The sequence below is a fragment of the Ambystoma mexicanum genome, chromosome 6p (assembly GCF_040938575.1).
Source record: "Ambystoma mexicanum isolate Mex_15411 chromosome 6p, UKY_AmexF1_1, whole genome shotgun sequence".
In the NCBI taxonomy this organism is placed as follows: Eukaryota; Metazoa; Chordata; class Amphibia; order Caudata; family Ambystomatidae; genus Ambystoma; species Ambystoma mexicanum.
The window spans coordinates 1,311,404,446-1,311,431,247 of NC_090935.1; positions in this window are offsets into that span (position 1 = coordinate 1,311,404,446).

Genomic DNA, 26,802 nt, shown 5'->3' on the forward strand with positions numbered 1-26,802 from the left:
AAGGAAATATTGTTTGGGGTAAATAAACCATATTTACCACATGAAGTGTTTACCACCAGGTCATTAGTTTAGCAGGTGGTTCTCACACTTGAGATGTTGTGGAGTATGGTGTGCAGGATCCGATCGAGGCGAATTACAGGAACCAGAATGCAATTGGTTACGAAGTGGGATCATGTCATCTGATTGGCTGAAGACACATTATGTTACACTATATATACTTACAATCTGAAGGGAGCCCATGATTGTTTTGGTCAAATACCAGACCTGGGATTTGAACCCATGTTTTCATGCTCCAAGGAGAATAATGTAGCCATTATTTAGATCTTCTCAATGCACACGCTTTTAAAGAAATGGTTCTGTATATGTGATCCTTGCCACGGTTCTTTTTCAGCAATTCACAGGAGCGCATAAACCAGCACTGTGGGTTCATCTTCAGTGAAGATTTATAATCCATGCATTTTACAATACAGGGCTACAAATCAGCAGTAATTATTTCAATGTCGTGTTCTTTCATCCATTTCTTTCGAAATTACTGGGGAAGAAAACATCGAATGCCTGTCTTCCCCCCATTATGTGTCAGTTTCTGCCACCCTACCCAGCCCTGCATGCACCATGGTCAGCCAGCAGGACACGGAGCTGCTACTGCCTCCGTGCAAAGTGCAGAGTTCACATGGAGTGATAACGGGGGGGGGGGGGGAGGGGGGAAGGCTGGACCGAAAGCCAGTAGATCAACAGAAAGGATGACTACCAAGAGACTAGTAAGGTCAACCAGTGAGACCTGAGGTGCGTGAAAGTGTTCACATAGGAGGCATTCAGTAATTAAGCCTCAGCCGTACCCACTCTGCTGGAAACAGATTTCATTATATCCAGAGATATTTGATACAGGAGTCCATCCAACCGGAAAAAAAAAATCAACCAAAAGAAAATCGTGCTCCACTATCACACGCTAGCTCATGCAATCCCACGCTTGATGGAGGAGGCATGTAGCCAAGGCGAGACTTCTGGCGCAGGCGAGAAGTCGCAGGGGACCCCCTAGTGTTGTTGAGCGGTGGACTGGCCTCCAGGGAACTCTGGAGATGACCTGGTGGACTGCTATACCCTGTGCCTCTTTTGGGGGAGCACCCTGTTTTTCTGCTCCTCTTACCCTCCCTCCCAATTATTTCTGGGGCCACATCTGGTTCGCACTCCATAGTGGTAGTATTCTGAATAGGTGCTCTGAAAGCACTAATGTAGGGTGACCAGATACATAAAAAAGTGACAGCCCATAGACATAGACGTAGGAATAAAATAAAAAAAAGGGACAGCCCATACACATAGACGTAGGACTAAAGTAAACAAAAATCAAACTGCAGTCCTACTTCTATGTTGCTGGCCTGTTGTGGGGGGGGGCACACTCCTCTCATTGGAGGAGAGCGGCCAGGCAGGGGAAGGGGGAAAGAAATGGGGGAGTGAAAAGCAATCACACCCCCATTCACGCACAGGAAGAGTCGCAGTGAGCCCAATTTCGGGATTTTGAAATTGGGTCCTGGCAAAAACCAGGACCGTATCCACCCACCCTTCCAATCCCGGGACGGGGTTTGTAATATTAAAAAACTGCTGGGACCCCAGGACAGAGAGGGACATGTGGTCACCCTAACTAATGTGATGATTCAGCGCAATACCAAAGCATATTTAGAGGACACAACATACCAAGGGGAATCCAAGATTACCATTGGTCAATCGCGAGTCAAGACTTGCCCCACTTTTCATTTGACTGTTTCAGTCCCGTGTATGTACAGCCATGATGTGACCTCTGCTTCCATACTGTCATCCGAGCCCTAAGGAAACTCAAGCACCAGCGCACGTTACACCACAAAGTGCAATCACGTGCACGCTACAAGCCACCACAATGAATGTCCATGAAAATATGAGAACTGAAGAACAGCCAACAACCTACGTCCAACAATAACAACAGTTACTGCTATGAGCCAAGCTAAAACGAAAACAAACAAGATCTGGATTCCTGACTGAACCGAGCTGTCAATCAAAGCAACGAGAGCAAGGCGCTCTCCAAAGCAGGGACCCGCGCCGCAAGACTCCCTCAGCCAAGGCAGCATTAAAGGATTACAGGCAAATGTTTGCGAGCTGGCCGAGTAAGCCAACTTTTATTAAGTGGTTACATTTTGCGGGGAATGAGCAGCGGTATGTTATCATTGTTGGCTTTGAGTGCAAGGGGCATACAGTTTAAAAAGAAGCCATGTCGCAAAAGGCGCCAAAGTGACTGTCTTCGCGACAGAGCGGCCTGAGTTCAACGCGGGAGGCCAGTCACCAACCTGGCGGCCACCAGCAGCAGTGAACAAGCAAGGCAAGGCTCGAGTGGAGGGTGAACGAAAGTGGAAGGTGTCCTACTACTATTTCAATTATCGGGGGCCCGATCCCTTCAATCAGAGCTGGTGGCGCGGCAGAGTATTAAACAAAACAGAATTCCCTCGAGTATTGAATAGTACTATTTCAAACAGTTACAGAGTGCTGTGAGATTCTGCTTATTGTATAACAAAACAACAAAAGTGGAACTCCATGAAAAACTACATAGAGTGCTGTACAGTGTGAATTATAATAGGAAGCCCCTTTTTGATTGTAGAACTACAAGATTAGGCCAGGATGTGATTATTACCCAAACAATGTTTGCATTATGTAATCTTAGGTGGGAGGCTTGAGTTTTATAGATCATAGTATACATATGTTTCGGTCTCTGGGAACAAAAAGCCGGTGGGTTCAAGGCTTCTTCACGACAAATTGTACAACATAGAGTAAAGATAACTCTCACAAAAGAAGGAATGAGCTATGGTGCAAATCCTAGGATATATGGAGTAAACCGAAGCAGGAAACCCCGAGGAGGACTCCAGACACGTTTTTCAGTAGGTTAACAAGGAATTATGTGCAGGCAATCCCGATACTCCATTTTCAAGAGTCACAAGGAAGAGCAATGACCACAGTTCATGGCAGGTTCACAGTGGAAATCTGAGCGCTGGAAAGTAATGCCTGGGAGAGGTTGGGCCTTCTACTGGAGAACATTAGAATGGAAAGCTTGCATGGGCAATGTGTGGAGAGAATAAGAAGGGTTCCTCGGATGCCGGTGGATTGGACGTCTATGACTGTGCAAATAGAATCAGGTTTTATTTTTGTCAGAAGGTCAAGTGTGACAAAGAAAAACATAAATAAAGAGAGAGGGAGGGATTGCAGGGAGTGGAGGGGTGTTGGTGTGAAGGAATGCCATCTCTGAGGATGGAATAGCTTGAGCTTTTTACATTTTTAGCAATAAAATAAGGTGGTTTGATGTGGCTCTGAAAGTGAGGTCTGCTAATCAGACCCCACTTTCATAATGCTGAGTTCGGCAAAGCATAGTGCAAGCATGTCACTCTGCTGGGCCTGCCTACTAACACCCCTCAGGAGCTCCCTTGACGTTTGTCACTATGGCAGTACAAAGTGACATATGCACTCCTAACAACAGACCGATGTAGCACAAATCATATAAGATGTTCTGCCAGAACCTGGTGGCAGATGTGAAATCTAAATATAAGCCATGTCGGGTTATGCCAAGCTGGTCCCTAGGAATCCAAAGTTATACTGGCTAAAAACTGGCGTCAGTTTATTGTCAGCTTGGTTTTTAGTGAACCTCCCTGTCCAGGCATTCTGTGTATTCACTGTCTGGGACTGAGTTTCAACCAACATAGATCATTTGGGCTTTTCCCCAGCAGATGCCCTTTGTCTTCCCTGTGAAAGGTTTGCCACGTTACAAGAGGACAGGATCTGTGACAGGGCGAAGGTAGATATCCACTGCTTCTAAAGACAGTCTTTGCCAGGTCAAAGGAACTCACAGCAGGGTAGTAATGAACAGAAACTCTTTCATATAAGCAGACCAGAGAAGGGAATAGAGTTAGAGTATCCAGGAGGGAAGCATCAGTCCACAGGAGGGTCCCACCATCTTGGCTTCTCCCAGGGCTCCCAAACTTCTTGCAGACCCTCCCCACTTTCTGAAGACAGTGACATCACCAGGCACATGTTTCTGAAATAGCAGCCAGGTTTGGAGACCTTACAAGAGGCTAGAAGGTGTGGGTGAAATATAGTCCCTGGATGCCAGACATAGAGAGGCCAGAGTCATTTGTAAATGGTCACTGAAATAAAAGGCCAGGACAGGAAGGATGATGTCAGATATAAGGCCTATTGAACCTAAATCTAAAAGAAAGAAAGTGGGCCTAAAATCAAAGGTGCGAAGATATACACAATACATTTCAGGAAGGAAAAGAAAAACATGTGGCTTACAATCCCTGGAGACCTGCACTTCCACATAAAGAAACAGCACTGCGTACAGTATCTTTAATGGAATACCAGATTCGTGCTCCAAGCAGCTAAAGTGAAACTGAGCTAATTGCATGTACAATAAATAAAAGAATGCCATTTTCATTTTTGCCTCATCCAAATTGACAGTATGCTAAGAGAAATGCTCACTAGACTTTCAAAGCTTGAAAATGGTTTTCTCATATAACAGCCCTATACATTTGGACAATCCAGAATTGATACTCATGTATTTGAAACTGTGAAAGCCTGAGAAGATGCCATGTATAAAGCATTTGGGTGGGAGTTTAAAAGGCCATTTGCTGCTGGGTACATGAACGGTTATTTCTCCCAACATGAAACTAACCTCCAGGACCTTCCCTCTGCTGCCCTGAAGACACAGGGGCCTGGTCATCATCATCAATCAGAGCCATTGCCTAAACATATATAGAAAGAAATACACTTTTTAGATCGAAAACAGTTGGAAAACTGATAAAGCCATGTCTGTTCCTGCAGCATGAGTAACCTTGAGGTCACAAGTCCCATAAAATATCCATTAGTGTTGCTCACATGCCTTGAAGGGGAAAGCAAACCTAAACATGAGCCTCTCTGCCTAGTCATATGTCTAGGGAGAAATGAATCTTAGGAGCAAGGGTGGGGGCTGGAGTGAAAGAGGCCTGTGAAACTGCAGTTTGATTAATGGAAAAATACATTTTATTGCATAAAAAGGGCAGCATATGTGCCACAACGGTCCTTCCAGACTTTTATTGAAGGTGACAGTCACCCCCTTTTAACCATGCTAAAACGATTGTGATGTGATAAACATAAATAAAGTTATTAATGAAAATGTGATCTGGGCCTTCCCTTGATTCTGAAAGATGTGAAAGTTGATGTGAGCGTGCAGGTTTTGCGCCTTGAAACACTTGTGTATAGGCGTGTTATAAATGCCATATCATATCATATCAGGTAATAAGTAACATTGAAACTATAAAATATCATATTTTGCACTGATATGGCTCCTGAGTAAATGAAGATAAACTGTATCTCTGCATAGGAAGGGCATGCTGACTTCAGACTAGCCTTATCTGATTATCCTTAAAATGTGATTCTTAAAAATATATTCATACATGTAAAGATTTGAAATGGAAGAGCTTTATATAGACTCGGTGCTGCCCACTTCCAGACCCAGAAATATATGGGCCAGGTAACAACAGTATCTATTAGATAAAGCTGAAACTGTAAAACCAGACTCGTACCAAGAATAACTGTGTACAACATACTGTATGAAACTTTTGAAAATATATATGTATGTGCTTTGCTTGTGTGTGCTAATAAATAAAGTTTTTTAAAAAAATTGAAAATTTAGGGTACTTGCATTGTTGAGAGATTTTTTAGTTTAAAGCATTCCGAGCCCACATGTCAAAGTGGGTTGATGAAGCTTTCTCCTCCGGCAGCTGTCATGACTCCCTTCCCTCATCTCCCCACCCTATTAGCACACAGGTGGGAGGTGGGAAGTAAAAATCAACCAATCCCTTTCTCAAGAATCATGATAAGTTTGTGGTGACATTTGCCCTATAAGTAGATCAGTTTGCATTAGAACTGGACTTCTTCCACTAATTTGGAGAGGCAACCTGACACTGAAATCTGGCGAGAAACATCCCAGCAGATAGGCGTACATCTTGCATTGGAGACAGGAACCAGGAGACATAGAAACTGACTGGGACCCCATGGAGATTTCAGAGGAGATCCTTGACTGACCCCCTTGCTATCCCAGCGATGCCCTGATGTTCCCTGATGCCCATTTGAAGGCCTCTCCTGTAAGTAAAACTACACCAAAGCCATAGATTGTGTAGGTCCATTATTTTTCAAGTATTGTTCTAGTTATTTCCCCATAGAAACATTTCCTGTTTGTCTATGTAGATCCCTAGCATATTTAATTAAAGTCAACCAATTAATTCCCCTATAGAGATCACGGGATGTGTTTGTTGGAATTCGAAACTAACAAGCCCTTCCCAGCGTATTTTGAGCCGGTATCGACTTGCCATAAAGATTTGCCAAAAGAATGAATACCAAAACCCTGTTTCCACGTGAGTGTGCAGGGTGCAAAACGAAATTCCCCTTTGATCTCCTTCATTTTACATCAGAAGTGTGAAGCCTGGTGGTGCCTTTGCATATGCCAGGTGCAAAATGAAATGTCCCCTTGTTCCATTGTGCTCCGACCAAAACCACAAAGCCCTGCCTGTTCTTTTTGGGTGTGGCAAAACTGGTTCTGGTCGTCTGCCTTATAAGGCCCTAGTGACTAGAAATACCTCAATCTCTGCTCTTTTTAAAGACATCTTCAGTGAACTTAACAGTGCTGCTGAAGTTATTGCCCCTTTCTTCAGACCCAGAGTGCCCCCTTTCACTACAAAGTCTTCATATTCAATGTCTTCCTTTACAGGTGTGGGTTATCATGTTTTTGACTAGTGCGTTTCTATTGATGCTTTAACTTAAGTATATTATTATTGTAGAACCATGGTTGGACAGTCTTTCATTTTGGTGCCACAGTGTTGTTTGTTCTGCTTTTGTGCTAGTTCACAAGCCTCCTGTAGTGTATAGCCTGTCCTCAGCCCACGCTACCTTGTTGAGCAGAAGGAGGTGTGATGAATCAACTTCCGGGTCACCAGTGGTCCAGGGATGAATATGGGTTTCTAAACCATCAATCAGCCCCACACCTCTAGTACACCAGAAGGGATCCGAACAAATTGGAAACAAAAGAAAATTATAAACCTCCTTGTCCAATTTAAGTAACGTTGATGGAAAGGCAGAATTATCTCTGAAAGGTTGTGGTTCGTTGGTTTGTTGCAACACAGTGAAAATACAATTCTTACCCAATGACAAAATGGACTGTCCGTTCAAGTTTGTATACAAATATTTACTTTGTTATTATCACAACAGACAGTTCTAGCAACACTCCGAAACACAACCCACCCTGTAAAGGAATGCAGAGGACAGACAGTTTCAAGAAGGAACAGGGATGCAGTCTGGATACTGACAGGAGGGTAGTCAGCATGGTTAATAACCACAATAGTTCAAGGTTACTTGGTTTCAGAACTAACAGAGCAATGGGCCTTAAAATGTCTCTAGGGGCCTTCCGGGAAGGACCAGGGGGATAGAACCAAAATGTACCTTGTGGTGTAGGTGTTGTTGGTGTTCGACAGGGTTGAGTCGGCTTCCGGGCACTTTGCAGCTTCTGCGTCAGAGTTCAAGACAGGAGTCAGCTGCTGGTATCAGGCTGCAAGATGGTTCGGCGAGTGAGGCTGGATGAATGGCTCCAGGATGGCCTAAACGGTGGCTCAGTTCAGGCATCTTTGGCTCAGTGCTGATGGGCAGTTCTGAAGCACTGGTTGAGACGTCTCGGATGTCTTTAAGAGACTGTGGCTTGACAACAGTCAGCATTGCAGTCGGTTGCAGCTCGAGGAACTTGATTGCCTCGAAAAAGTCCTTTAAGGCAGATATCCCTAGATGTTCATTGATGCACTTCTCCCAGCTTCTTCACTGAGCTTGTGCCTTCCTTTAAGGTGGACGGCCCAAAGCTTAGGTCAATAAATGAGTGCCAACACAGTTTGGGTGATATTGTATGCATATTTGTTCTATAAAAAAAGAGCTTACGTGTAAATGCTATACAATATCATATTATCATTTGACCTTGGACGTCTGCTTGCATTCACAGTAATTTGATAATATGGGCCTATACACACAGATATTAATGATACATGTGGTGATCCATTCTTGTATGAAATATATATCACTTTACAGTGATATTGTAACCATATTTTTCATAGTGTACTTAGGAACAATGCCGTTTGATGCCACTTCCTGTTTTGTCAAGGGTTCAAAGGATGGTTTCATCGCTTCCCGGGATGTCACTTTGGGATGGGGTCAAATGACATCACTTCCGTTGATGTCATCAGGGGTCAAGGGTCATGAGACGAGGGGTGGGCCACTGTTTTGAGTTGAGTGGTCGGTCACTTTTTTTTTGGGTAACAGGGCCTATTTCTTGTCCCAGTCCAACCCTGGACAGCTGCCTTGTCCTTCTGGAACTTATTACCTAGGAAGCATGCTGCAGAGCCTAGAAGGGCACGCTGTGTGCTGGATGGGTACAGGTTCTGGAGGGACTGGAGGGTCCTCTGGATTTGATATCTCCCTTTGTTCTCTGGGAGCTGTTTAGGGGAGGGATCTTACTTCCCTCTTTGGAGGTCCTGGCCTTCCTTCACTGGCCGAAAATGTAAGGCAGACTGTACCTTCAGACAGGGTCCAATGATGAGTTCTTCTTGCGAGTCCTTGCAAAGTCTTCAGATGAACTGCTAAAAGAGGGGCTCAGCCCTTTTTTAAAGCCAAATGGACCACAGTGATGGTGTAGGCTAAGCCAACCTTAATGAACCAATCCTGGGGTCCCTACTAACAATCTCCTGTATGCATGATTTTATAACCAGAGTGCTGTGCTACAGGAAATGTAATGGGTGACCTGATACTAAGTCCCACTCATCTTCCTGTCTGCTGTGGATCAATGATTCTCTCTGATTAATGGATCTCTGTTTGTTCTTAATTAAAGTGGCAGGTCTCCCATGAACTTGCAGCAAGACCAGACTCTCTGGCTCCTGCAAACCACATCCTCATACCTTATGAACGGGGTCCCCCTGCAGGGTGAATGACTGCAAACATGCAGTCCCAGACATGACAGCTCACTGCCATTTGATTCTGAGGGCTAGAGCTAGCTTCAGGTTGACACAGTTACATATGAAAGGTAGTTGGGGTTTCCTGTGTCCTCTGTTAACTTCTGCAGCCAGGTTCATTCTAGGCCTGTTTGAAGTACAGTCTATTTGTCTGTTAATCGTTGCCACCAGTAACAGGGCCCAGCAAAAGGACATGGCGAATTCATGGAGCCTTTGTTACTCCTCCTATCATATCCCAACTGAATATAACAGGGGGGACTGTGCCTTTAGTCTGTGTCCACCCAGGGTACACAGGTCTATGCGTATGTCATGCAAATGAGCATAGGAAAATGTGTGCAGTTTAGCGTCACACGTTTTTCCTATGTTGATCTACCATCACTCAATTTCATTTAAAGAATTCAAAAAAGCCAGGCGAGCGCACGGCCAGCATGTGGATGGTTCCTCACAGGAGCTATACCTGTCAGGCTGTGTCTGTTTCACCTTTATGATTGGGATCACTGCTGGTTTAATGGTTGCGTGGGACTGGGGAGGAGTTTTACCTGAGAAGAGACACATACCCAAACATAGACAGAGATTAGAAAAGGCCATGATTCTTTAATTTATTTTCATTTATTTATTTGTTTATTTATTTATTAAATTTATTTCTTAAGTGATCTAGACAAAGACCCTGAGGCATGAGAGCGCAGCAACATGGCAGACAACAAATAACGTGTAACATGAAATAGCAGAGAGTATCAGGGCTAGACCTAGGAACTGAGATGGGTCATCATCCCAGGAGTTATTCAAAAAGGACAGTTTTCAGCTTTCGTTTAAAGATAGAGAGGCTCGGGCATAGGCGTATGTCAGATGGAAGAGTACTCCACAAATGCATAGTAGAAAATGGGAAACAGCCATTCTGTACAAGTGCCAGTTTGGCTTTCGGACCAAAAGTAGCCCTGAGTTGTTTGATCTCAGACAGCGCCTGTCAGGGAGCCATTTCAACTGATCTGCCAGGTAAGATGGACTCTGGCCATAGAGACAGGTGTGCGCTATGCAGAGGGTGCGAAAGTGGATTCTCTGGGCGATGGGCAGCCAATGCAGCTCTCTCCAAGCAGAGGACACATGATCAGATTTGCATAGTCCCATTACCGCTCTTACTGAATTGTTCTGCACCACTTGCAGACGGTTAAATTCACCTTTACCTGCACCCAACAGACTGCTCGCACAGTACTCCAGACGGCTACCAATGATGGCCCTGGCCACTGTGGCACACTTTGGTGTGTCTGGGAAGGGCCTGATTTGTGTCATGAGCTTGATCTAATAGGACGCGTTGGAAACCAAGCACCCAATGTGATGTTTCATAGAGAGCTTTTGGTCAAAGGTGACTCCTAGCGTTTTAACTTTTTTAAAGTGAGGACAAGACAATCTGCAATTTCAAGTAGTGTTGCTATGGGTGTGTCAAGAAACAAACTTTGGGGTGCAAGATATCAATGGTCACTATTATATATGAATCAACACTAAAAACTATGAAATCGTACTTTTGTATTGTTTTGAAGAGTGCACACTGAGAACTAAATTACTTTTAGGGGCAAATCATTTTCAAATTTTAGGGACTGCCGATTTTGACAGGTATGTCACTGTGCAAGCAAATTATTTCCTAGGCTCACACACTTTTGGTCCAGTATGTCATTTTGGCACTTGACTGTATTGTTTTGCAATTCATGCAATACATTCATTTGTGAATCTTTGAATTTCATAAACTCAAAATAATACTATGTTTTGTATACTTGACTTGGAAAGTACACAAATTACATGGTAAACCAAAATGAAAAAAAACATGTTTATAATTCTTTGTAGAAACATGAGAAATGATTGTAGATTGTGTTTCTCCAGCATACAGGTATGTCTACAAGTATCAGAATACTAGTGGATGTGAACCCAAAAGATCTAATCTCGGTTGCCTCGTGTAGTTTAAAGATTTAAATATACTCAGAAAAAGAACGTTTTTGTTAAGTTCACCGGCTTGTAGTCATTGTTTGATGCAGACCTGGAGATTGATATTCAAGATGTGAAGAACAACATTTCAAATCAGTGAAATAATCAAACCATTGTTGTGTGAAATAAGCTGACCTTATATGTGCTTGCTAAAGAGCTGTGAATTGTGTTTGGCTCGCTCCTTTCTTTGTACTCAAATGGCCTACAAGAAAACAAAGAGCGGGCAATGGGATAAAAAATACATCAGAGTGTGAAAATGAAAACAATTTCACCTAAGACAGCGCAGTACTATACAGTGATATAAACTAACCTGCCCACGATCACAGTGTCGTCCGGTTGCAAATCTGGGAGAAGTGCCTTGACACTTATAGGCCGATTCATGTAATTCCTCACAAAAGTGTTGCACGCGGCTGGCGCACAGCGTGCCCGTGCGAATGTCTGCGCCAGCCGCGTGCGATGAAATCAATTTCCGCACACAGCGTATTCATGGATTCTCGCCTCCAAAAGCAGACGTGGTGCAGAGTGGCGCAGCGACCCTGCAGCAGCGCCAGTTACGCCCCCAAGAACGCCCTCGCGCAAGGAAAAGCCATCAAGATCGCAAAACCATCGCAAAGGGCTGCGCCAACACTGTACCAGTTTACCGGACTGGCAAACAGCAAACGCAAAGCGGGGAACGCGTATTACGGGTGTCGCGAACACGCGTGCGCGAGAAGATTCACACTCGATCGGGCCTGGGGGAGCGTGTGCGTGTATTTCAGGGGTGCGCGAGAAGTTCTACACGCGAATGGCCTGGGTGCGTGTACTCCAGGGGTGCGCGAGAAGTTCCACACGCGATTGGCCTGGGCGCGTGTATTTCAGGGGAGCGCGAGACGTTCCACACGCGATTGCCCTGGGCGCGTGTATTTCAGGGGTGCGCGAGAAGTTCCACACGCGATTGGCCTGGGCGCGTGTATTTCAGGGGTGCGCGAGAAGTTTCACACGCGATTGGGCTGCATGCGGGTATTTCAGGGGTGCGCGAGAAGTTCCACATGCAATCTGGCCTGGGGGAGCGTGTGCGTGTATATCAGAGGTGAGCGAGAAGTTTCACACGCGATTGGCCTGGGCGCGTGTATTTCAGGGGTGCGCGAGAAGTTCCACACGCGATTGGCCTGGGCGCGTGTATTTGAGAGGTGCGCGAGAAGTTTCACACGCGATTGGGCTGCGTGCGGGTATTTCAGGGGTGCGCAGGAAGTTTCACACGCGATTGGGCTGCGTGCGGGTATTTCAGGGGTGCGCGAGAAGTTCCACATGCGATTGGCCTGGGCGCGTGTATCTCAGGGGTGCGCGAGAAGTTTCACACGCGATTGGCCTGGGCGTGTGTATTTCAGAGGTGCGCGAGAAGTTTCACACGCGATTGGGCTGCGTGCGGGTATTTCAGGGTGCGCGGGAAGTTTCACTCGCAATTGGGCTGCGTGCGGGTCTTTCAGGGGTGCGCGAGAAGTTCCACATGCGATTGGCCTGGGCGCGTGTATCTCAGGGGTGCACGAGAAGTTTCACACGTGATTGGCCTGGGCGCGTGTATTTCAGAGGTGCGCGAGAAGTTTCACAAGCGATTGGGCTGCGTGCAGCTATTTCAGGGGTGCGCGGGAAGTTTCACACGCGATTGGGCTGCGTGTGGGTATTTCAGGGGTGCGCGAGAAGTTCCACACGCGATTGGCCTGGGCGCGTGTATCTCAGGGGTGCGCGAGAAGTTCCACACACGATTGGCCTGGGCGCTTGTATTTCAGAGGTGCGCGAGAAGTTTCACACGCGATTGGGCTGCGTGGGGGTATTTCAGGGGTGCGCGGGAAGTTTCACACGCGATTGGGCTGCGTGTGGGTATTTCAGGGGTGCGCGAGAAGTTCCTCACGCGGTTGGCCTGGGCGCGTGTATCTCAGGGGTGAGCGAGAAGTTTCACACGCGATTGGCCTGGACGCGTGTATTTCCGAGGTGCGCAAGAAGTCTCACACGCGATTGGGCTGCGTGCGGGTATTTCAGGGGTGCGCGGGAAGTTTCACACGCGATTGGCCTGGGCGCGTGTATTTCTGAGGTGCGCGAGAAGTTTCACACGCGATTGGGCTGCGTGCGGGTATTTCAGGGGTGCGCGGGAAGTTTCACACGCGATTGGCCTGGGCGCGTGTATTTCAGAGGTGCGCGAGAAGTTTCACACGCGATTGGGCTGCGTGCGGGTATTTCAGGGGTGCGCGGGAAGTTTCACTCGCAATTGGGCTGCGTGCGGGTATTTCAGGGGTGCGCGAGAAGTTCCACACGCGATTGGCCTGGGCGCGTGTATCTCAAGGGTGCACGAGAAGTTCCACACGCGATTGGCCTGGGCGCGTGTATCTCAGGGGTGCGCGAGAAGTTTCACACGCGATTGGGCTGCGTGCAGCTATTTCAGGGGTGCGCGGGAAGTTTCACACGCGATTGGGCTGCGTGCGGGTATTTCAGGGGTGCGCGAGAAGTTCCACATGCGATTGGCCTAGGCGCGTGTATCTCAGGGGTGCGCGAGAAGTTCCACACGCGATTGGCCTGGGCGCATGTATTTCAGGGGTGCGCGAGAAGTTCCACACGCGATTGGCCTGGGCGTGTGTATTTCCGAGGTGCGCGAGAAGTCTCACACGCAATTGGGCTGCGTGCGGGTATTTCAGGGGTGCGCGAGAAGTTCCACACGCGATCTGGCCTGGGGGAGCGTGTGCGTGTATATCAGAGGTGAGCGAGAAGTTTCACACGCGATTGGCCTGGGCGCGTGTATTTCCGAGGTGCGTGAGAAGTTCCACACGCGATTGGCCTGGGGGAGCGTGTGCGTGTATTTCAGAGGTGCGCGAGAAGTTCCACACGCGATTGGCCTGGGTGCGTGTATTTCAGGGGTGCGCGAGAAGTTCCACACGCGATTGGCCTGGGCGCGTGTATTTCAGGGGTGCGCGAGAAGTTCCACACGCGATTGGCCTGGGCGCGTGTATTTCAGAGGTGCGCGAGAAGTTTCACACGCGATTGGGCTGCGTGCGGGTATTTCAGGGGTGCGCGGGAAGTTTCACACGCGATTGGGCTGCATGCGGGTATTTCAGGGTGCGCGAGAAGTTCCACACGCGATTGGCCTGGGCGCGTGTATCTCAGGGGTGCGCGAGAAGTTTCACACGCGATTGGCCTGGGCGCGTGTATTTCAGAGGTGCGCGAGAAGTTTCACACGCGATTGGGCTGCGTGCGGGTATTTCAGGGGTGCGCGGGAAGTTTCACACGTGATTGGGCTGCGTGCGGGTATTTCAGGGGTGCGCGGGAAGTTTCACACGCAATTGGCCTGGGCGCGTGTATTTGAGGGGTGCGCGAGAAGTTCCGCACGCGATTGGCCTGGGCGCGTGTATTTCAGGGGTGCGCGAGAAGTTCCACACGCGATTGGCCTGGGCGCGTGTATTTCCGAGGTGCGCAAGAAGTTTCACACGCGATTGGCTTGGACGTGTGTATTTCAGAGGTGCGCGAGAAGTTTCACACGCAATTGGGCTGCGTGCGGGTATTTCAGGGGTGCGCGGGAAGTTTCACACGCAATTGGCCTGGGCGCGTGTATTTGAGGGGTGCGCGAGAAGTTCCGCACGCGATTGGCCTGGGCGCGTGTATTTCAGGGGTGCGCGAGAAGTTCCACACGCGATTGGCCTGGGCGCGTGTATTTCCGAGGTGCGCAAGAAGTCTCACATGCGATTGGGCTGCGTGCGGGTATTTCAGGGGTGCGCGGGAAGTTTCACACGCGATTGGCCTGGGCGCGTGTATTTCTGAGGTGCGCGAGAAGTTTCACACGCGATTGGGCTGCGTGCGGGTATTTCAGGGGTGCGCGGGAAGTTTCACACGCGATTGGCCTGGGCGCGTGTATTTCTGAGGTGTGCGAGAAGTTTCACACGCGATTGGGCTGCGTGCGGGTATTTCAGGGGTGCACGGGAAGTTTCACACGCGATTTCAGCAGGGTACGTGTATTTCAGGGGTGCCGGGGAGTCCTACATGTGATTTGGCAGTGTGGGTCCTCCCAGGTGTTCCCTGTACACCCTCCACGGCCCCTGCAGGCAGCCCACACCACAGGGGATTACCCAGCATCCCTGGTCATGTCCCGCAGGCAGCCCACCCAACATGGGCATGCCCCCCAGCAAAGGCACATGTCTCCTTGCACTAATGCTCACCAACTCATGTCCTCTTGCACCCCCACCCCCAGCATTGCGGGGCACCTGCCAGCAGGCCCCCACCCATGTCCAACTCATGTTCCCCACCACCCCCACCCCCCAGCACTGTGGGGCACCTGCCAGCAGGCCCCCACCCATGTCCAACTCATGTTCCCCACCACCCCCACCCCCCAGCACTGTGGGGCACCTGCCAGCAGGCCCCCACCCATATCCAACTCATGTTCCCCACCACCCCTAGCCCCCAGCACTGTGGGGCACCTGCCAGCAGGCCCCCACCCATGTCAAACTCATGTTCCCCACCACCCCCACCCCCCAGCACTGTGGGGCACCTGCCAGCAGGCCCCCACCCATGTCCAACTCATGTCCCCCACCACCCCCACCCCCCAGCACTGTGGGGCACATGCCAGCAGGCCCCCACCCATGTCCAACTCATGTTCCCCACCACCCCCACCCCCCAGCACTGTGGGGCACCTGCCAGCAGGCCCCCACCCATGTCCAACTCATGTTCCCCACCACCCCCACCCCCCAGCACTGTAGGGCACCTGCCAGCAGGCCCCCACCCATGTCCAACTCATGTTCCCCACCACCCCCACCCCCAGCACTGTGGGGCACCTGCCAGCAGGCCCCCACCCATGTCCAACTCATGTCCCCCACCATCCCCACCCCCAGCACTGTGGGGCACCTGCCAGCAGGCCCCCACCCATGTCCAACTCATGTTCCCCACCACGCCCACCCCCCAGCACTGTGGGGCACCTGCCAGCAGGCCCCCACCCATGTCCAACTCATGTTCCCCACCACCCCCACCCCCAGCACTGTGGGGCACCTGCCAGCAGGCCCCCACCCATATCCAACTCATGTTCCCCACCACCCCCACCCCCCAGCACTGTGGGGCACCTGCCAGCAGGCCCCCACCCATGTCCAACTCATGTTCCCCACCCCCCAACCCCCAGCACTGTGGGGCACCTGCCAGCAGGCCCCCACCCATGTCCAACTTTTGTTCCCCACCACCCCCACCCCCCAGCACTGTGGGGCACCTGCCATCAGGCCCCCACCCATGTCCAACTCATGTTCCCCACCACCCCCACCCCCCAGCACTGTGGGGCACCTGCCAGCAGGCCCCCACCCATGTCCAACTCATGTCCCCCACCACCCCCACCCCCCAGCACTGTGGGGCACATGCCAGCAGGCCCCCACCCATGTCCAACTCATGTCCCCCACCACCCCCACCCCCAGCACTGTGGGGCACCTGCCAGCAGGCCCCCACCCATGTCCAACTCATGTTCCCCACCACCCCCACCCCCCAGCACTGTGGGGCACCTGCCAGCAGGCCCTCACCCATGTCCAACTCATGTTCCCCACCACCCCCACCCCCAGCACTGTGGGGCACCTGCCAGCAGGCCCCCACCCATATCCAACTCATGTTCCCCACCACCCCCACCCCCCAGCACTGTGGGGCACCTGCCAGAAGGCCCCCACCCATGTCCAACTCATGTTCCCCACCCCCCAACCCCAGCACTGTGGGGCACCTGCCAGCAGGCCCCCACCCATGTCCAACTTTTGTTCCCCACCACCCCCACCCCCCAGCACTGTGGGGCACCTGCCAGCAGGCCCCCACCCATGTCCAACTCATGTTCCCCACCACCCCCACCCCCCAGCACTGTGGGGCACCTGCCAGCAGGCCCCAACTCATGTACCCCAGCCAACATGTCATCACAATCTAGATCCCTGGTCCCTATGATCAGCCTCCAAATGCAAAATACCCACCCGAGTATTGCATCCACCCACTCAGAAATGGCAATTACATGACAGAACACCAATTGCAAGTTTCGAAACAAACACATGTCCCTGACATACACCCAATGGGTGTCAGTGAATCTCAAAACCCATATCATGATATGCATGAAACCAATGAGATGATACTACACATTGAAGTTCGATAAAAAAATATGTATTAAAGGAAACATAAATAGATTCAAAAATAAAGAAACAGAAATGGGAATGTACAAAAAAGAAAACAAGCACGTCCGTGAAAAAAAGCAAAACCAAAAATCATAATCCAAAGTAATGGTGTCCAAAGTCACTGTCCACAAAAGAAAATCCAATGGGAAATAATAATTGAAAGCCATTGCTCCATGGGTAAATTGTGAAAGAAAAATAAAATCCAACAGTGAACTATGTACAGACGAACAAGCCAGGGTCCATTATCCCAACAAAATAAATGAAACCTATCTAACAACACTAACTAATAAAATAAACTGTATACAAAAATGTGGCCAATGTCCAAAAGGTCCAAAATAAATAAAAAACAAAGGAAACCTAACACTACCTACATAACTATGTACAAGGGCAGCGGGCTAGTCTGACGGCTCACTTTTGGATGTCCCGGCCCAGGGCATCATCGAACTCCTGCTCAATGTCCCGGAGGCGGTCCTCCTCCATGGCCCCGAGGGTCCGCAGGGGCGTCGAAGTGTCCACCTTCAACCCCCTGCGGATTGCCTCGAGGCTCTCGGCCCGCCTCAGGGCCCTCCGCATGGAGTTCTCCGCCCTGACCATTGTGAGCCGTGCCTCTTCCGCCCGCTGCCGCTCCGCATCTATGGCGTGGCCCAACCGTTGCCACACGGAAGACACTCTCTGTCCTGGGTCCTCCTGCCCTCTGGCCGATGCCTGCCCCTCCGATGTTGAAGGCCCCGAGCCTTCATGGCTCCCACCACGTTGCTGCTGCTGCTGTGCCTCTGCCCGTGCACTGCCTTCTGCTGCCTGCACATCCTCCGCCGGCTGGGGTGCAGTCGTTGATGTGGCCACCCCTGCTGGACGTCCAACTCCCGACTGTGGCAGGGATGCCTTCTCCACCAGCCTGGCCGCACCGTCAGAGGCAGCTCCACAGGGCACCCAGGTGACTGATGGGTGGGAAGATGGCACGGAGGACGACTGGCGCGTAGGGGGTTCAGTTGAGGAGGGGGTCGTAGCAAGCCCCATCAAACGGAGGAATCCGGCCTGGGTGATCTGTCCCAGCAGGCTGACGTGGTCCACGAGCCATTCGAGATGACGTGCAGTCTCCTCATGAAAAGACTGCAGGCCATCTCGCATGGCCCGTTGACGCAATGCCACACCAGTCAGGACAGGCTCAACCCGGACCCGGATAGCCACGTCTGCTGGCAGAGGAAGGCCAGTTGTTGTTTGCTCATCCCCTGCCTGAAAACGGGTCTGGACGTAGGCATCCCTGCTGGTGCAAGATGATGCAGGGACAGGATCAGGGACATGATTGCACATGTCCCTGGTCCTGCACTGCACCACCTGCACCAGTGGGATCCCCACCTCCAGACCCCATCTCTGTTGCTTGCACGGCCTCCTCCTCCACCAAACCCCCCCAACAACCTGGATGACTCCGTGCCATCTTCCCCCGTTGGGCCCTGTGGGGTCCCAGCTGCCCCTTCTGCTGCCGAGGAGTCCAACTCCAACCTCCGACTCTTGGATCTCCCCCCGGCAGCTGCGGCCTGGGACGCGGCACCGGACTCCTCACTCCCCGACGAGATGACAACATGGGAGGGGAGCCGGGCCATGCGTCTCCGGCTGGCGGTGGGATCCCCGCTGCTGTGCTCCACAGCACCTTCTCCGCCCTCTTCATCAGTTGGCGCTGCAGACAGGGAGAAATAAAACACGGGCATCAGGGCACTGTACAATGGACACATACACACATGACAGTTGTACATGAGTGGCATTGGCAAACCTCAGACATGCCATCACAATCCTCAACACACATGTCATTTCAACTCGCACACATGAGCCATACCAAAGCCATATCGCAACTGCCAGCACCATCCATACCCATACAACAGCATGAGCAGGCAAAGCTGAGCCAGACATCACATGCAACACAGGAAGTGGACCACACATGTACACACACCACCACACTTGCATGCATGTGTACACCTCTGCCAAGTGTCGCAGTGTACAGATGGGCATCCATTTCACATCTGCCAATCAGTCTTCCACATCCCGCTGTCACATGCATCCATGTTGCATCACTGTTGCACCCTTGTCAAATACACACAAATGCACATGTACACAGTGCTGATACATGCAGCTGAAAACAACATTCATGTGTGACATCACGGACATGTCTACTTACATACACACTCATCCAAACATGTGTGCCCACACAACTGCATCTGGCATGCAAGCCTACACACACAAGCACCATCCATGTCTCACACATTACAGCCCTCGCATGTGTTAGCCCCACGGCCCTGTACACCCCCACCCATATTCGACCCCATACAAACAGATGTGCAACCTGCACACTACTGAAACATCACCACACGCACAGCTCACAATCAGGATGCATGTACACTTACCGCTCGACTCCAGACGGGTCTGCCTCTCAAGGACCTGGACGTGGAGCGCTGGGGATATGCGTTCCAGGACCCTCATCTGAACTTCTGACAAGTGGCCCGGCGCCCCTTGGCATCCGCTGCCTTCAAGAGGCGCCGGGCCTTGTTCAGTGTCCTGTACCTGAAGTCCTCCCAGCGCTTCTTGACATGTTGGAAGTCGCGGACTGCCACCCCCTCCGCGTTGATGGCAGTCACGATGTCAGTCCAGATCCGAGTCCGTCCTTCCTTGTCGGCGCGGGAACTTCCGAAGAGGGCATCATACTGCCCCAGGACTTGCTCTACCAGGACACCAACTTCGGTGGCACTGAAGCTGGTGCCCCTCTGCCTCTTTGGCCAGGGGTTGTCAGTGGTGCCAGATGTTGCAGTGCCCGACATGACAACCCCAGAGGCAGGGGTGGGTGGGCAACTGGGTCCTGGGGCTGGGCTGTGGAGCGATGGAATCCCAGTCGGGAGTCTTCGGTTCCAGCAGGGGTGGTCACAGCAACAGCACCCCTGGCTGATGTGCAGGCAGCAAATGGCAGGGCACGTGGGCTGCAGGCAATCAGGCAGCAGCAGATGGCAGGTGGTAGCGTGCTCGGGGATCTGGGGGGCAGTAGTTCGGCCTTCTGGGCAGGAGCGTGGTCTTCCGTGTGCTTACGCGTGGCCAGCTGGATACGGAGTGATTTGGCACGTGAAAATTCTGCACGTCAGCGTGTGAATCGAGGAAAGGCCCTTAGCGCGTAAGCGCGTCAGCACGCATACGCGATTCCATTGGACCAAAGGCCCTTAGCGCATATGCGTGTCTGTGACGTATCGCGCACGGGCGTTGCTTTTCGTGGGGTGCGGTGCGTGTGTCTTGCAGGCGTTGGGGTTCACATGCTATTACTTCACAGAGGGTGGGTGCTGGCTACGCGTTCTTCTACACGCAAGGCAGACGGTGAGTGGTACCCTGCTCCCCCAGGCCCGATCACGTGTAAAACCACCCGCGAGCCCCTGAAATACACGTACCCCGCTCCCCCAGGCCCGATCGCATGTAAAAACACCCGCGAGCCCCTGAAATACACATACCCCGCTCCCCCAGGCCCGATCGCGTGTAAAAACACCCGCGAGCCCCTGAAATACACGTACCCCGCTCCCCCAGGCCCGATCGCGTGTGAAAACACCCGCGAGCCCCTGAAATACACGCGCCCAGGCCAATCGCGTGTGAGAAACTTCTCGCGCACCCCTGAAATACACGCGCCCAGGCCAATCGCGCGTGGAACTTCTCGCGCACCTCTGAAATACACGCGCCCAGGCCAATCGCATGTCAAACTTCACGCGCACCACTCCCCCAGGCCCAATCGCGTGTGGAACTTCTCGCGCACCTCTGAAATACACGCACCCAGGCCAATCGCGTGTGGAACTTCACGCTCACCTCTGAAATACACGTACCTGCTCCCCCAGGCCCAATCGCGTGTGGAACTTCTCGCGCACCTCTGAAATACACGCGCCCAGGCCAATCGCGTGTGGAACTTCTCGCGCACCCCTGAAATACACGCGCCCAGGCCAATCGCGTGTGGAACTTCTCGTGCACCCCTGAGATACACGCGCCCAGGCCAATTGCGTGTGGAACTTCTCAGGCACCCTGGAATACACGGGCCCAGGCCATTCGCGTGTGGAACTTCTCGCGCACCTCTGTAATACACGCACACGCTCCCACAGGCCCAATCGCATGTGGTACTTCTCGCGCACCTCTGAAATACACGCTCCGAGGCCAATCGCGTGTGGAACCTCACGCGCACCTCTGAAATACACGCACACGCTCCCGCAGGCCCATTCGCGTGTGGAACTTCTCGCGCACCTCTGAAATACACGCGCCCAGGCCAATCGCGTGTGGAACTTCTCGTGCACCCCTGAAATACACGCGCCCAGGCCAATCGCGTGTGGAACTTCTCGCACACCTCTGAAATACACGCGCCCAGGCCAATCGCGTGTGTACTTCTCGCGCACCCCTGAAATACACGCGCCCAGGCCAATCGCGTGTGGAACTTCTCGCGCCCCTCTGAAATACACGCGCCCAGGCCAAAATCGAATGTGGAACTTCTTGCGCACCCCTGAAATACACGCGCCCAGGCCAATCGCGTGTGATAAACTTCTCGCGCACCTCTGGAATACACGCACACGCTCCCCCAGGCCCAATCGCGTGTGAAACTTCTCGCGCACCTCTGAAATACACGCACACGCTCCCCCAGGCCCGATCGCGTGTGAAACTTCTCGCGCACCTCTGAAATACACGCACACGCTCCCCCAGGCCCGATCGCGTGTGAAACGTCTCATACACCTCTGAGATACACGCTCGCGTGTGGGCCTTCTCGTGCGTGTAGAACTTTGGCACACATTTTTTTCCTGCGCAGGGACGCTACCGCCTGCTTTCGTGTGGCGGACATGTATGTGCCTGTGCGCGTCTGTGGCGGACATGTATGTGCCTGTGCGCGTCTTTGGCCGTGCGCTGTTTTTCCCTATTCGATTCCATGAATACATGTTGTAGGCGAGCGTGTGGGCGTTCTGCACACTTGCCTCCTGTACTTCCCCCGTGACGCCCACATTTTCACGAGTTGTTCCCCATTCTGCATGTGACGCCCCGTGTTACGCCTACTTTTGTTATGTGCACCGCGCTTTGTGCGAATTCACTGTGCCCTTATCGCACGGCGTTCGATGACCTGTGCACCAGCGTGCGCCAGCGTGCGCCGCACACTTTTTCAGCGCACATCCCACATTTTGCGCATGCACGGACTTCCATGAATAGATGTGCGATGTTTTCTGTGCGATAATCGCACTTTCACTGCGATTTTTGCTATTTCACTGCGAATCGCACGTTTTCGCATGCGTGCACCGTTTTTTCCACGCACATTAATTCCATGAATCGGCCTGTTAGGCTCTGCTGTTTTTATTTTGATGACCTTATCGCCTCTCTCCACCAATGCACCATTCTCTTCATTGGGGTGGCTCGCCAGATTTTACTAACCTCGTTTGGAGCACCAACCTCTACACCCACATAATACTGATGCTATGTTAGTTTCTATAACCAGCATTTTCTGGTGCAGGGGTGTTGTTTTGTAGCACAGGAGATGATACTGTCACCAGAGTTTATGTACTCAAGATTATGAACCTCAATGAGAGGAAAGGCTAACTGTGCCTTGTCAGAACATGTAACTCTGACCTGGCAAATTAACACAGATCTAATGTAACAAGTGATTGACCCACTGAGCTATCTTCTGAACCATTCTGGCAATTAGCTCATCAACTTGCAATTGAAATTTGGTTATTGCACCTGACCAAAATATTCCCCAAAGAAAGGTGCACATGTGACATAAGCTGTGCTACGGCGAGCACTCAAACTGTATGTACTGACGTGAATTCAGAATACATTACAAGATTCATCGATCCGTTCAGACCCTAGTAATCATCAACAGCCAGACATTATGCTCAAGGCTTCTGCATGGCACCATACAGTATTATGACTTGCAAATCACTTATTACAAACAATGTACACAGATTTCTTTGACTCAGGCCAGCAGGTGGCGGCCCCATCCAGGGTTTTAAGTGTGTTCACGTTTGAGCACACAACTATCAGTATTCTAGTTAACTCACAACTAGGGCCGCTTCCTGCACACTCTTTCCCTCCGCTGTATTTAATGTCCCAATTTGGGCCATGGAGTAGAGAGGGTGGGCCTTGGCCCACCTACCACAGCGTGTCTACACTACTGGAGGACTCAGAGGAGAAGAGAGAGCTAGAGCAGGGAGTGCTGAGGTGTGAACTTAGAGGACAGAAGGGGGCCATTTGGCCATCCGAGGCGCTGCGTACAATGCACTGGACCTTAAAGTGTACAAGTGAGTGGGGTCGGATAGGACATGGGACAGGTGATAGGAGCGTTGCAACCCACAAACGAGGTGGGCAGCGGCTCCAGAAGGCAAAGGTAGACATCATTCCCATAAAGGAGGTGCAAAGTAACGTGGGAGGAGACTGCGGACGCCCTGAGGTTTGAAAGGAGAAGGAAGAGTTTGTGCAGGATCCTCATAGCAAAGAAGCAGCCCTTAGAGACTGAGGGGGAGGTTGGCGAAGAAATGGAAGCCCAGGATCCTCCCAAACTAAAGGGCCAAAGATGGAGGCCCCAGAGTTCATTCCTAACACCCCTTATTACTCCATCGTATCGGAATGCAGCTTTCAGAAGTGGTGAGCCATCCCGTGCTCCATGGACCCCATAAACATCTTGAAACAGATGTTGCTGGACCCTGATCCTGGATCAGTTGGAGCAAGATCTGAGTATCATCGGCAAAGGGGTGGAACCGATGCTGAGGCTGAGCCCAGTCAGAGGATGGAGATAAAGAGGTGAGAGGGCAAATCCCTGGGGAAATCCACAGAGACGGGGAAGAGTGTTGCGGGAGGAGGAGAAGGGCGGGAGGAGGAGAAGGGTGGGAGGAAGGAGACTTCGGCCAGTCTGGACAAAAAGTACTTTAAATACACACTAGGGCCATAGTTCTCATGCCTGTGCCCCACCAGGCAATCTGATATTTTGGCATGCTTAACAGTGCAAAGCATAGCTGATGGATCAAGCATCTGCCTCGGGAGGATAGCTCAGCAGCACTGTGCTCGCCTTGCAAGCAAGACGACACGCGCAACCCAAGTTCGATCCCCAAGTCCGCACTTAGAAACCTCTGGGTATTAAGCTCGTTATAAATTACCCATCATATCATATCAGGCATGATCAAAGTGATGAGGAGGCCTTGTCTCCCATGGTGATAGGAGGCACTGGCTGGGACTGTGTTCATGTCAGTTGACTGTAGAGTTCTTGTTTGACAGCTGTTGGAAAATGCTGTACAAGATTTGTATATGAAGCTTCTTAGAACTTGAGAAACCAGCGGGATTTTGGGAACAATACAAAGAACTTTTGGGGAACGTATATGACACCAAAATACGTATTGAATTTTGGGCGAGAAGCCTAGTAGGTAGTTAGTTGGCTTCTGATGTCAGAAGAATTGATTATAAAAACAATTTGACTCTATCATAGCAGTACGTCTGAAGGATGCTGGCAGAATCTTACGCGCATGCTGCTAAGGCGTGCCGGTTTAGCACTGGATTGCCCTTCTGATAATGGCTCTCATTACAAGTTTGCCGGTCGGGAAAACTACAAGTGTGCGGGCGGGTGCCGTTCTGCCCGCCAGGGTCAGACAAGGCGGGCGGAACTGCACCAGCATCGTTATTAACAGTGACAGTGCTTCTGTGGTCCCCATGGGAATGAATGTTACCGGCGCCTGATTTGCCGGACCACCGAGGTTGTAATACCCCAGTGTTTCTGGCAAGTCAGGCGCCTGTAAATCATTACGGGTCCTGCGGCTACCTGCCGGTTTAACCGCCACGGTTACCGCCGGACCCGTAATGAGGGCCAATGTCTCAAGAACTTACACCTGTATGGATCCTGATTGATTTCGCTCGCTGTGTGATGGGGCTTCTTTCCTGGCTGCCGGCCCTCACTTTTCGCTTGCATGATTCACTCTGGGCATTAGAACGTTTAAAAAATTGTTGCTGCGCGAAGACATGGAAAAAGGTTGCTTGTGCTCTGCGTATTAAAGTCTTTACCATGGTAGTCTTCATTCAATGCTAGCACTCTGTAATCACACAGCACAATCTTCACATTCCATCGCAGCACACCAGGCCAGGTGAAGCTCCTGCTGAAATGCACCACGAGCTTGTAATTCCTGTGGAGAAGTGGAGGGCGGAATCTGACGAAGCACAATGAAATGGCTTAGCGGTTAGTCACAGACTTTGCACTTAACTTTTCCAATGTTCCTCCTTTCATACCCCTGAGTTAAGCAGTCTGAAAGTTTCCATCACCCCATCTCACCGAGGAAAGGCATAAAGGCGTGGGGTGCACAGGTGATTGCCAGAATGGTCCTTCACCAGCTTAAGGGGGGCCCATTCTGCACAAAGCCACAGGCTACATTGTGCACTAATGAGCTATCTGGCAAAGCCCACCTTCCGGGAACTGAGTGGAAGCCTGACAGGTGACTTCCCACCAGGCTCAGGACCATCACCAGCTGAGGGGAGGGGCTTCATCTCTGTGTGGTTCAAGGTGAAGGGTCATAATACAGTTCCAAAAACGATTGAGACGCGACTCGAAAGACGGACATTCTAAACCTTTAAGTCTTTTTCAACCAGTGGAAACCCAGAAAATGTTACTTAGACTCCACTCTAAATCAGCCTGCTTATTTTCTAAATTGCACAAGGAGAGCAAATGCAGTGCTATCTACCCAATACCCCTTAAACTGCAACAGCGAAACCAGTGGGATGGAGAGAAACCTTCTTCCTGCGCGGAGGGGTTAAGGGGGATCATCGGTAGGGAAGAGAAACAAGGGGGCGTGCTGGGCCTTAGGGCTGCTCACTGGCTGGAGGCTGACAGTGTAGAGAGTAGGCACTCAACTGAAGGTCTTTTCAAGGTGGCAACTCATGGCACAGCTCCATCTGAAGTAGTTGCCGCAGTCTCTGTTTTGCGGGTGACGGGCAGAGGCTAGTGGAATAAAGAAGGCCAGGGGAAGTCAGAAGAGAAAGGCCAGCATGGGGAGCCGCATCGGCGGTGGTGCTAGTTGCAGGCATAACATGCCGCTCTGCAAATATCACCTGGGGCAAGAGCGTTCCACAGACGCAGCGCAATGTGGGAGGGCCCGATACATGGGATCAAGAGGGGTAGTCAGAAAAAGGGCAAGCAAGGCAGAAGAGGATGCCATAGGGATAACAGAGATCTCTGCAGGAAAGGGGGCACAGTGGAAGACCCACCCTCCAGGTGGATTAGATGGTAAAGGAGCTGGAAGGAGTGCATAATCGGTCTGCAGTAGGACCATGAGGCTGAGTGAAGGACAGCGGCCAAAGTTTAAGCACCATTTGCTGAAAAGGGGACACATGGGGGCTCGGGGAGTTGGGGCTCTGAGGCCTGTGCAACTGCTCCTTTTAGAAGGGCATAGGCGGTTGACTAGAAAAGAACTTTGGTTGTAATGTTTGGCCCCTACAAGACATATTGTTGGTCTACACAGTAATTCCATCGCTCCCAAACCGCCCACCTAATTATGGGTGGGGTTAGAATTTCATACTGTGGGTGCAGGAGCATGTTGATCTTTCAGCATGGCAGCCTTCTGGTAAAAACAAGAATGTACTAAGTGTACAGGAAACACTCATGGTAAAATGTTACGCCAAGGAGGTAACACAGTGGGCAGAAGTAT